Below are 10325 nucleotides of genomic sequence, written 5' to 3'. Positions count from 1 at the left end.
TGATCTATGACGTTTCTAAACCGTCACAAAATGAACCAAAGCCCACTTAGCTCAACCCCGAACCCAATATTTATGAAATAAACGTCACATATATTGCCACAAATTGTGCCACGTATATGCACCCATTAGTGACATGACATCTGACATGGCGGCTGACAAGGCATCCAACGTGGCACCTGATGTGGCATCTAACATGGCAGTTGACGTGGCATTGAATGTGGCAGCTGACGTGCCATCTTTTTTCAGAACGCATGGCCCACTTGTTGTTGGATCCATTTTGAAACTGGGCCACTTCAATGGGCCATCTTTCAGCCCACTATATTTTCACTCAGATTATAACCCCATTACACAGCCCATCAAACATACCCAAAGAGAAAATGAGACCAACAATTCAGCCGACAAGACATGAAATTCATCATCCAATTGACCAGAATTTTAGTTCAAATTGTTTAGTTCCAACAACAGAAGGCACTAGCAGTTCCAACAGAATTTATTATCCAATTATAGCACCAAAATTGACCACTAGCACTGACAAGGCACTCTAGCACCAAAAACAACAGAAGATGGGTAGCAACTATGCATGTTTGGTTCCAACAAAAAATAGCATGCAAGTTAAGCTTTGTCAAGACCCAGCAAAAGCTCAACTTTAGCCTCCAAGTCAGCATACTTCTGGCTCATCTCTTCTTTGTCCCTTACCCTCTCTTCTTTGTCCCTTACCCTTGCCTGTTCAATTTCCTCTAGTTGCTTTGATTGGTTGCTGATAATTGATAAGAGCTTAGCATTTTCCATCTTCTCCGCTTCCAATTGGGCTGCTGCATCGCGTCCACTGAGCCTTCATGGTCGCGCAGTCTGGATCCTTGCATTCTGAAGGAACAGATTCTTCTTGGTGTTGTGCTCAAGCACATCAGCTACAACCTGGGCCTTTGACTCGGGTTCTTCACCTTCTACCGGTTGTGCAGCTTGCTGATTTTCCATTTCATTCTAGCACAAAGCAGCAAACATGGTTCAACATCATAAGGTGGTAGTTTAGAATATGCAAATCAGAATAGCACCATTTGAGAGGTGACTTACAATAGCTAATTGAACATCAGGTGTGAATCCTTTTCTTCTTTTGCTGTAGTGGTAGACTTTGAACAGCTCAAACACATCAGGTTCATAACATCAGGTTCATTATCCTCGTACCCATCTCTCTGGAAAATTATTTATATGAAGCAAGATTACTTAATTGGTCATAACGCTTGATAGTAGCAAAAGGTAGCAGTATTGAACTAGTAGAAGATATGATGGATGCTGAAGCTGGGGGGTGCGACGGTGGAGGAGGATATGGGTGTTATGGGAGATGCGATGCGGATGCGGAAGATACGGGTGTGGCGGCGTCGGAATGTCGGATGAGATAAGATTACCAAGATACCCTTCTAGGGTTTTGCTGGAAGCCTATAGGGTTAGATGAAGCTGGGGTAGTGCAGTCATTTGTCAATATTTTTGGGCTGCCTTGTTTCTGGAAGGAGGAGGCGAAGGAAGCCCAAAATGAATTCAGCCGTCCTGCCTAATTGGTTTTTTTCTTTTATTTAAGAGAAAATTTGTCTTTTTCATCTGAATTTGAATTATGTGTGCCTCCAATGAGATTTGGAAAAATGTAAAAAAATTATATTTAGACTCATATGTTCCAGTTTATGCAATTTGCAGTAGATGGGTGGAAAAATCTATTGCCTTCTATGGACAATTCAAAATTTTGTCTCTAATGAACCACATAAATTTTTAACAAAAAATCTAAATGTGATTAAAAAATTCTAAATATTGACATGTCAACATATATTTGGGTCATAAGGTTGTCACCAAAAAATTAGATGATTTAGATGAAGTAGTAGTACACATTGTTCACAAATGTATACATGTCTCATAAAGTTTCTTACAACTCCACTCGAACTTTGAGAATTAAGTACCATATAACATTTTACGAACACGTATGAACTTCAAATTTAGATATAACTTTATATTTACCATAACATTAGAAAACATGAAGTTACATTAACAATTCTTATGCAAAAATATATTTTTGTGTTCTCCTCTTAGTTGGGAGAAATGAATCCATATTAATATGACTCATAAAATAGTGATGAACATGCAAACAAAGACTATTAAAAGAAAGATTTTTAAAAAAAATAGGAAAAAAATCAATAAATTTGAAGTTTCTATGACTGAGAAATATGATGTATTTTCATGTTTTTATTGCAGATTAAAAAGGAAAATATGATGTGGCACTACGAAACCCTAAACCCCTAGATGCGGGCCATTCCGGCATCCCGGACTCCCGGTCATATCTATCTTCCACTACGAAACAACTCATCCCTGGTTCGGTGTGGGAACTCCCTCTCCCTGCCCCTCAACTGCTCTCCAAGCAGTAAAAATAAACTAGATGGAGTAGAAAAGATAGTGGCACTACTCTAGAATGTAAAGCCAGATTCAGAGTTGTACATGACCGAGTACGTGGCTATTCATATAGTTTTCATCCTGCACTGGTTGTACACCTGTACCCACTCGCCCCGAGACTAGCCGGGGATCAGCCAACTAACCCCGAGGCACCGGTCTAACGAAACTAATGGCTACGGCACAAACCTGCTCGCCTCTAAAATGAGATCCAAACGGATCCTGCTGATAGAGAGAGCTATAGAGTCCTGCTCTCTCCCTCTAACACTGATATTCTATCCTCCTACAGGTGTGTTGCCGTGCATAGCTAGTTCGGACTGGATCCACCCTCCTAATGGATAAGTGTCGTGCACGTTTGACATAGTTCCATTTCTAGGTCCACCGGCTCAAGTCCTTAATCTTGTCGGAGCGAGCATCCTCATCCAAAGAGCGTCCCGTCAACACGGTCCGCGGCCGGCACCCATTATAGGTATTGCTCGCCTAACACCGATGTTGTTCCCGAAGGAACGGTCCCGTACTCGCCACTGGTGCTCCGCAGGGTTGTGCCAAACTCACAATCCCCCAGCCCTGATCCGAGGATCAAGTTAAGTCGCTCACCCCAACAAAAGCCCTAATCACCAACTCCTATATGTGGTGGCAAACTTCACTCGCACCGATACTATCCATATCAAAAATTCCCACACAGATACTAAAGCAACCATAGTAGCCAAAGCACTTAATCGTAAATCAGGGTAAACATGGGAATTCAAGGAATGCGGTAAATAAGTAGGCCATGCAGGTTCATCTCATCATAGCAGGAAAGTAAAGCATAGCGTATGTAGTAAGCAATGCTTAATAGGTATTCAATCGTAGATGGGCGTGAACCTGATAGGTCTTTGTGGTCTTTCTGGTCCTCCAGGGGCTCCTAGTCGTATGGTATGTCCTTCTTGATCCTCTGGTCGTCCGAGACGTCGATCAACTTCTCCTCGTATGGACCTAGTTGTAATTACATATAAACAAAGGGACCCAAGTGCAAGAATGCACAAAACTGTTCAAATAAAATTCAAACACACAACAAAACCTACTTTAATCGGTAGATCACAATTTTAGAAGGATTATGAAATTAGTTTCATAATTTTCAGAGGTCCGATTAATTTACTAAGAATTTTCTAAGATTAAACTATTTTCTGAAATTAATAATAATTACCAAAAAAGGGAAACACACAGTTTGCCACGTGGCAGCTTCTGAGCATGCCACATGTCATGCTTATTTCAGCATTTCATCAACACAGGATTAGCCATATGCTGACGTCATCGTGGCTGTTGATGCGTCAATGTTGACTCGGTCAACATTGACCAGGTCAACGGTCAATAGGGTTCACGGCCAGGGGTCAGCTGGGCCCATATGTCGGTCACTCATTGTCATCGACAGGCGGGAGCGGGACCCATACGTCAGCGCTGGGTTCAAAGAAAAAAAGGATAAAGAGAGGCCAACTAGGTTATTAGGCCGAAATTCAGAAGTCGGCTCGGCCCAGCCCGCGAACGAGCGACTATGGTTAAAGGGCTTGGCTCGGATGAGCGGCTCACGATAGCAGGCCAGTTCAGTGGAGCTGCTCAGGCTGACGGGCTCGACTTGGCTCACAGTTCTGGCGGATTGGGCCGGCGAGGTGATGACAGCCCATAAACCTTCTGCTGAACCTAGCGGCTCATACCCACCCCATGTGCGCACCGTTCGATGGAATATCCGAATCTTGGAGCTGGCGAGGTGAGTATTTCTATCCCTGATTAGTAGATTAGTGGCTAGTTTCGATGTAGCCCTTTACACACATGTTCTCACGCTATTCCTTTTATAGGGTATATGTGAGTTTTAATTCTCTCGTCACGTGAGGCGGTGATGGGCCCATACGTTATTAATAGAGTTCGGGAATTAGAGTTTAGAATTTATGGTTTCAGGTTTATAGTTTAGTATTCGCAGTTCGAATTTGGGATTTTGAATTTAGAGTTTATATTTAAAAAATTAGAGGTTATGGTATACAGCTTATGGACTTCGTATCATGATTTACCATATCTTTTTATGTTTAGTTTTATGGTTTAGAATTTAGGGTTCGGGGTTTAGGATTCGGGGCTTGGAGTTTAGAATTCGGGGTTTGGAATTTAGGGTTTGGGGTTTAGGATTTAGAGTTTAAGGTTTTATGAGGTTAAGTATTTAGAGTTTAGGGTTTAGATTTAGAGTTTGGGGTTTAGGGTTTGTTATCTAAAGTGTCGGGTTACGATTTAGTGTTTAGGGCTTAGCGTTCAGATTTAGGGATTAGGGTTTAGTGTTAGAATTTAGGTTCTAGGGTTTAAGATTAGGGTTTAGGGTTTTTAGGGTTTTCGGGTTATGTTTTAGAGTTTGGGATGTGGGGTTTAAGGTTTAGTGTTCGGATTTAGGGTTTAAGGTTAGGGTTTAGGGTTTGGGGTTTATGGTTTGTTATATAAAGTTTAGGGTTATAATTTAGGGTTTAGGGTTAGGCTTTAGGATTTAGTGTTTAGAGTTTAGGGTTTAGCGTTTGTGGTTTTGGGTTATATTTTAGAGTTTGTGGTGTGGAGTTTAAGGTTTAGTGTTCGGATTTAGAGTTTAAGGTTAGAGTTTGTGGTTTAGGGTTTATGATTTGTTATCTAGTGTTTCGGGTTATGATTTAGGGTTTAGGGTTTAGTGTTAGAAGTTATGTTTAGAGGTTACGGGTATATTTGTTTATTGTTATAAAATATGGTTTTCGTGTGACCTAGCTAATTTGTTGAGTATTAGGCTCAGATTATTCGTTTAACAGTATCACGTTCAGGTTGTACTAAACGTTATGGTATGCGTGTTTCGTTTACTTGGATGTGTAATTTTAGAGTGTCTATTTTATTTAGTTGTAATTTCAAAGTGGCCCACATGAACTTACCGACTTAACGTGCACTGTTCAAGAAATTGGTTCCGGCCGGTCAGACATTGACTCGCACGCTATGTAGGAAGCCTTCCGCACTGCCTTTGACTACTTTTTTTGTTTTACCGGATTACCTCTTCATTAGATACGAGATCAGTTGAAAGCACTCCTGATTTGTTTCACCAATTGTAAAGCTTGTTCGGCATGCCAACCGTTGATTTCCTATGGGTATGTACCACTATGTACAGTAAATCCGCGTTTGATGGCGGCCCAGCTTCTTCCTTCTTTTCTTTTCTTCACCTTCCTTCACTTGCTGATGGACCGGGCCCGCGTGGCAGCGACTTCTTCCTCTCTTTGACTGATGGGCCCACTTGTCATTGGCTGCGGGATTCGGTGCGGCCAGGGCGATCCGGTGTGGTCTAGATCTGTGTGGGTGTGCGCGTGTGTGCTACCCCCGACGTGTTCGCCAAAATGCCCTGCCGGTGACTTGCGTGCAACGAGCGTGCGCGGAAAGGTGGGGCACAACTAGGCAAGGTCCGCGATGGACCGATGGTGGATTAGAGCGAAGGTGACAGCACAGCGGCGAGAATGCCTGGCCTTCCTTCCGGAGTGGCACGTGTTCTCGTGCCCTTATCTTGGCCATGGCCACGGCACAGCCACGGCGAGTGCGCGGTGCTCTGACGAGGCCAAAATGCGATGTCGCCGGGTTGCAGAGTGGTACGGAGGCGACATCGTCTGCACCGTGGCAAAGCGAGCGTGAGAGGCATGTGCATGCGAGGTGCTCGACGAAAAGGTTGCGAAGACCGGGTGCACGCTGGGTACGCGACGTCGCGGCGGCGCTCGCGGTCACTAGGCTGTAACGACAGGTTGGTGATGTACGCCGATCGTGCGCTGAGGCCGAAGGCTTGGTCCTTGGCCCTGCGGCACGGGTGACTTGCAAGAACTGGTGCAAACAAGGCGAACCACGGTGGCGTTGTTGCCGGCGGGCACGAGCGAAGGCTCGTTGCATCGGCACGAGGCATGGTGGCATCACAGTGAACGACAACGTTCTGTGGCGAGGTCAAGCCTGGGTCGAGACAAAGACACGACCTTACGGTCCGCAAGAGCTAGAAAGGGGAAAGGATAAGGTCATGACATGGTCTAGGTGTGGTTTCGGCGCGCGTTCGTGCGTGGAACACGAGCGATCCCGGTCCATGGCGGTGCACGACATGTGCGAGGTCTTTGCTTGAAGTTCACGTGTATGCGTGCCCGCGGACGCCTGGGGAAACCAGGGCTGCGGCTTAGCTGGCATTGAGCTTGCCGCGGCGAGGCATGGATCGGGACCCACTGCAAGAAATCATTTAATAATCATTTAATCTATGATGGTAAGAATTCGTCATGTATTGCTGAGAAACTGTCATTTAGCAGTGTTTGTGACGATTTCAGATAACGTCATGTATTTAGCGTCACAGATTAAATCGAATGACGTTTTTTACAAAATTGTCACGGATTGAAGCAATCTATGTGTTACTTGACCGTCACAAAATGACCTAAGGCCTGCGCAGCCCAGCCCAAGCCCAGCTTTTGTGACAAATAAACGTCACAAACATTTGCCACGTGGATTAATATTCGTCACGGATTGAATACCAACATGGCTGCCATCGTGGATGTGTCGATGTGGTGGCTGCCACCGTGGACGCTGACGTGTCTGGCACAGTGAAGCTGACTTGGCTTCACATTTGCAAGCCCATTTTGTTGTGGGCTCAGCCCATGTTATCCCCTCATTTTTTTTGAAAAAAAGTTCTTCTGCATCTCTCAACTCTGGACTGAATCCGCTTTTCCTCCCTATACCACAAAACCGATTATTTAGACTCCTCGAACTTTCGAAACTGTTCGTGCGACCTCCTTTGAGCGGTTTCAGGGTGACGTGTCAGCGGTTTTCTCTTTTTCTTTTATATTTATTTTGACTGAATCTTTGAAAAATCATATTAAATCATAAAATAAAATCATAAAATAAAAAATCCAATTTTATTAGACTCCACATGAGTAGATCTACACAGTGAACATATTATATGGTATACTTTAGTATAAATTTTTTGCTGCAATTTTATATATATACTTTTTTGTAATTAATTTATAGATACAGTTTCTGTTGTCTAATTATGATAAAAATTTTATAGTGGACTAATCATTATATGGTGGAGCTGTAGTAAAAATATTATAATTATGGGATCATGTATGACTGAGATATATATAAAATTAGATTTTCTATTTTATAATTTTTTATAATTTAATATAATTTTTTAAAAATTCAGTCAAAATAAATATAAAAATACCACCACCACGTCACCCTGAAACCACTCAAAGGAGGTCGCGCAAACTGTTTCGGAAGTTCAAGAAGTCTAAATAACCGATTTTGTGGTCTAGAGAGGAAAAACAAATTCGGTCCAAAGTTGAGGGAGAAGGAAATGACTTTTTTTTTTGCCATTTACAGTTTATACTGACCATAACAATTGGAAGCCCATTTGTAAAAATTTCAGAATGCTCCTTGATTAATACAATTATTCATAAAGTGCATAGAATAATTACATTTACAGTTTGAAAAAATAATAATTACACCACAAATGTTATGGCATAGACCATCACTTTTGTAGCACAATGTAGGCTTGCAGCGATTTTTTCATCTACTCCAACTCTCCAAGTGATCTGATAGATAAAGTAAAACTGATTAGTACATGGAAACCATATATGCATCACTAAATATCAAGGTGGTAGATTTCATATTCATGCAGTGATTTATAAACATTTTGCAGAAAACTGTTTTTTTTCCATAGCATATAGTTTTCACACAGATTGCAGGAGCTCTATTCAAGGCATAAATAATATAAGATTACATATTACTATTACACTAGTGTACAATGCACATTCCAATATATACGGAACCATATGCATCATTCAAGAATTTTTCTGCTCAGTGTCAACTATGATTTATATACTGAAGTACAACGCACAAGCTAATGATTCGTCCATTATATCATGATACACTAGATCCAAGATACACAAACTGGTACTTAGTTACTTACTGCAACTCGAATCCTTCAACAGCGTAAGCCCCATTTGCTACCTTGGTGTCGTAGTACCTGATGAGAAATTTGGCAGGTTAGTGCATACTCAGACAATAGAAAAGCATGCTTCAGCATTGAGTGCGCATGAGCGAAGCTAAGAATTGCACAAGCTGCCACAAACTATAGCTACTGTCAACAAAAAGCATATGATATTTAATCAACAAAAGGACAGAGCAAAGAGCACGAGCTAACTAGCTAGCAACAGATTAAGCTCAACATTCAACAGGTCATATACATGAGCCCAGGTTCATTTTGGATAGCTAGCTAATTAACTACACAGATGATTGACCAAAGCATGCAAGCAAAGATTAAACAATTATTGTTCATCTATTCAAAGCAAGTAGCACTGTTGAATGAAAGCAAGTAACTGCCAGCCAACACCAATCAGAACCGAGAAGAAATGTGCCGAGCTGCTCATCTACGAATGATGTTCATGGCCAGCTGCTGCTGCCGGCCTGCTCCGCCAAGCAAGCTAGCGCCGCCGCTGCCTCCGCCTGCCGCGAGCGCCGGGAGCACCTAGGGTTGCGTGCTCGCAGCCCCAGCACCTCCCCCATCGTGCGCTGCCGCAGCTGACCGCACCGCGCGCCGTGTGCGCTGCCTTTGGCCGACTGCTCACCACGCGAGCGCTGCGCGCGGGTCGCTGGCCTACTCGCGTCGCCAACCGCGCATCCTCGCGCTGCGAGCACTTGGTCAAGTCCTGCACACAGAAGAACAAACAGGAGCACAGGAAAAGCTTCCAAACTTCGATTCAAAATTACTCTCTCAAAACTTCATGGATTCGAATGAAACTTTAGCCATTTAAGCGCAACCACTAGATCTAACGGGTCTAGGAAAAGATCTAGAAAAGATCCATTAACCATCACGAATCGGAGGAAAAACCTAACGGCTGTCGGTGAAGGGAAAATGATGGAGGTGAAGGCGGATCTGAAGAGAGGCTGAGGGTCTGAGGGAGAGGAGACGGCGGCGGCGCCTTCTTCGCAAGCCAAGGCCCGCACGTGCCTCCGCCTCGACGCGCTCCTCCCCGCTCGCCGAGGCCCGCGCGTGGCTCCGCCTCGCCGCGCTGCTCCTAGCTCCCCGCTGCCAGTGCGCCTCCGCGTCAGACCGCGCGACATCGCTGCGGGCCTGGGCGACTCCTACGCCACTAGGACGGGGTGACGGGCGAGCGGGGCCAAGAGGGAGAAGACGGGATGGGATGGCCGGACGCGGACGGGGAGTCATGGAGGGCGGCCGGACGCCGAGCAGCCGCCAGCGCCAGGGTAGGCGGGGAGGGGGAGTGGCCGAGAGGATAGGGTTAGCTGTTTCTTATATATTTAGGGTTACACGACGGAGCAGGAAGCACAGAGCATCTTAACCATCAGATCAAAAATGGATGGATGAGAATTGTTGGGCCGTGCAAGCGCATTGAGAAAACAACCCAGAGTCATGGTTTTTGGCCTCTTTAGCATGGTTTTTTTTCTTTTTTTTTTCATTTTCAGCTTTTTTTTTTTTCATTTTCAGCTAGCTAATTCATCATTGTACATACAGTAGACTACGCGTATATGCTCATATGTTCTATTCAACTCCATGTCCTAGAGATATAGAGATAGATGACAAATTCAATTATCCTCTAGGGACAATTCAAACTTCCATCTCCAAATCGGCAAGGAATAATTGTAATGATATCAAAATTAGACCAGAAAATTCTACAAATTGGCGTGGCAACATATTTCCAGGTAATATGATTTCATTAAAAAATTTAAATAAATTTAATAAAGTATGATCATACATTGTTCACTAATAGATACATCTCTCACATAGCTGCTTGTAATTCAACTCAAACTTTTGAATTTGAGTACCACATAACATGTTTGAACTCATATGCATCTCAAATTTGGAGACCACCTTATGTTGACCATAGCATTGAAAA

At 43.6% G+C, this 10325-nt stretch overlaps 1 long non-coding RNA gene across 1 annotated transcript; it reads right to left on the bottom strand.

Moving 5' to 3' along the window:
* Positions 1-7801: 7801 nt before the first annotated feature.
* On the bottom strand, positions 7802-9697 carry LOC120644068. Its single transcript, XR_005663382.1, has 2 exons — positions 8378-9697; positions 7802-8000 (listed from the first exon to the last, which is right to left on the bottom strand). It is a non-coding gene; the product is annotated as an uncharacterized LOC120644068 (long non-coding RNA).
* Positions 9698-10325: the final 628 nt, after the last annotated feature.

The sequence above is a fragment of the Panicum virgatum genome, chromosome 8K (assembly GCF_016808335.1).
Source record: "Panicum virgatum strain AP13 chromosome 8K, P.virgatum_v5, whole genome shotgun sequence".
In the NCBI taxonomy this organism is placed as follows: domain Eukaryota; kingdom Viridiplantae; phylum Streptophyta; class Magnoliopsida; order Poales; family Poaceae; genus Panicum; species Panicum virgatum.
This window is presented reverse-complemented; position numbering and strand designations above follow the sequence as displayed.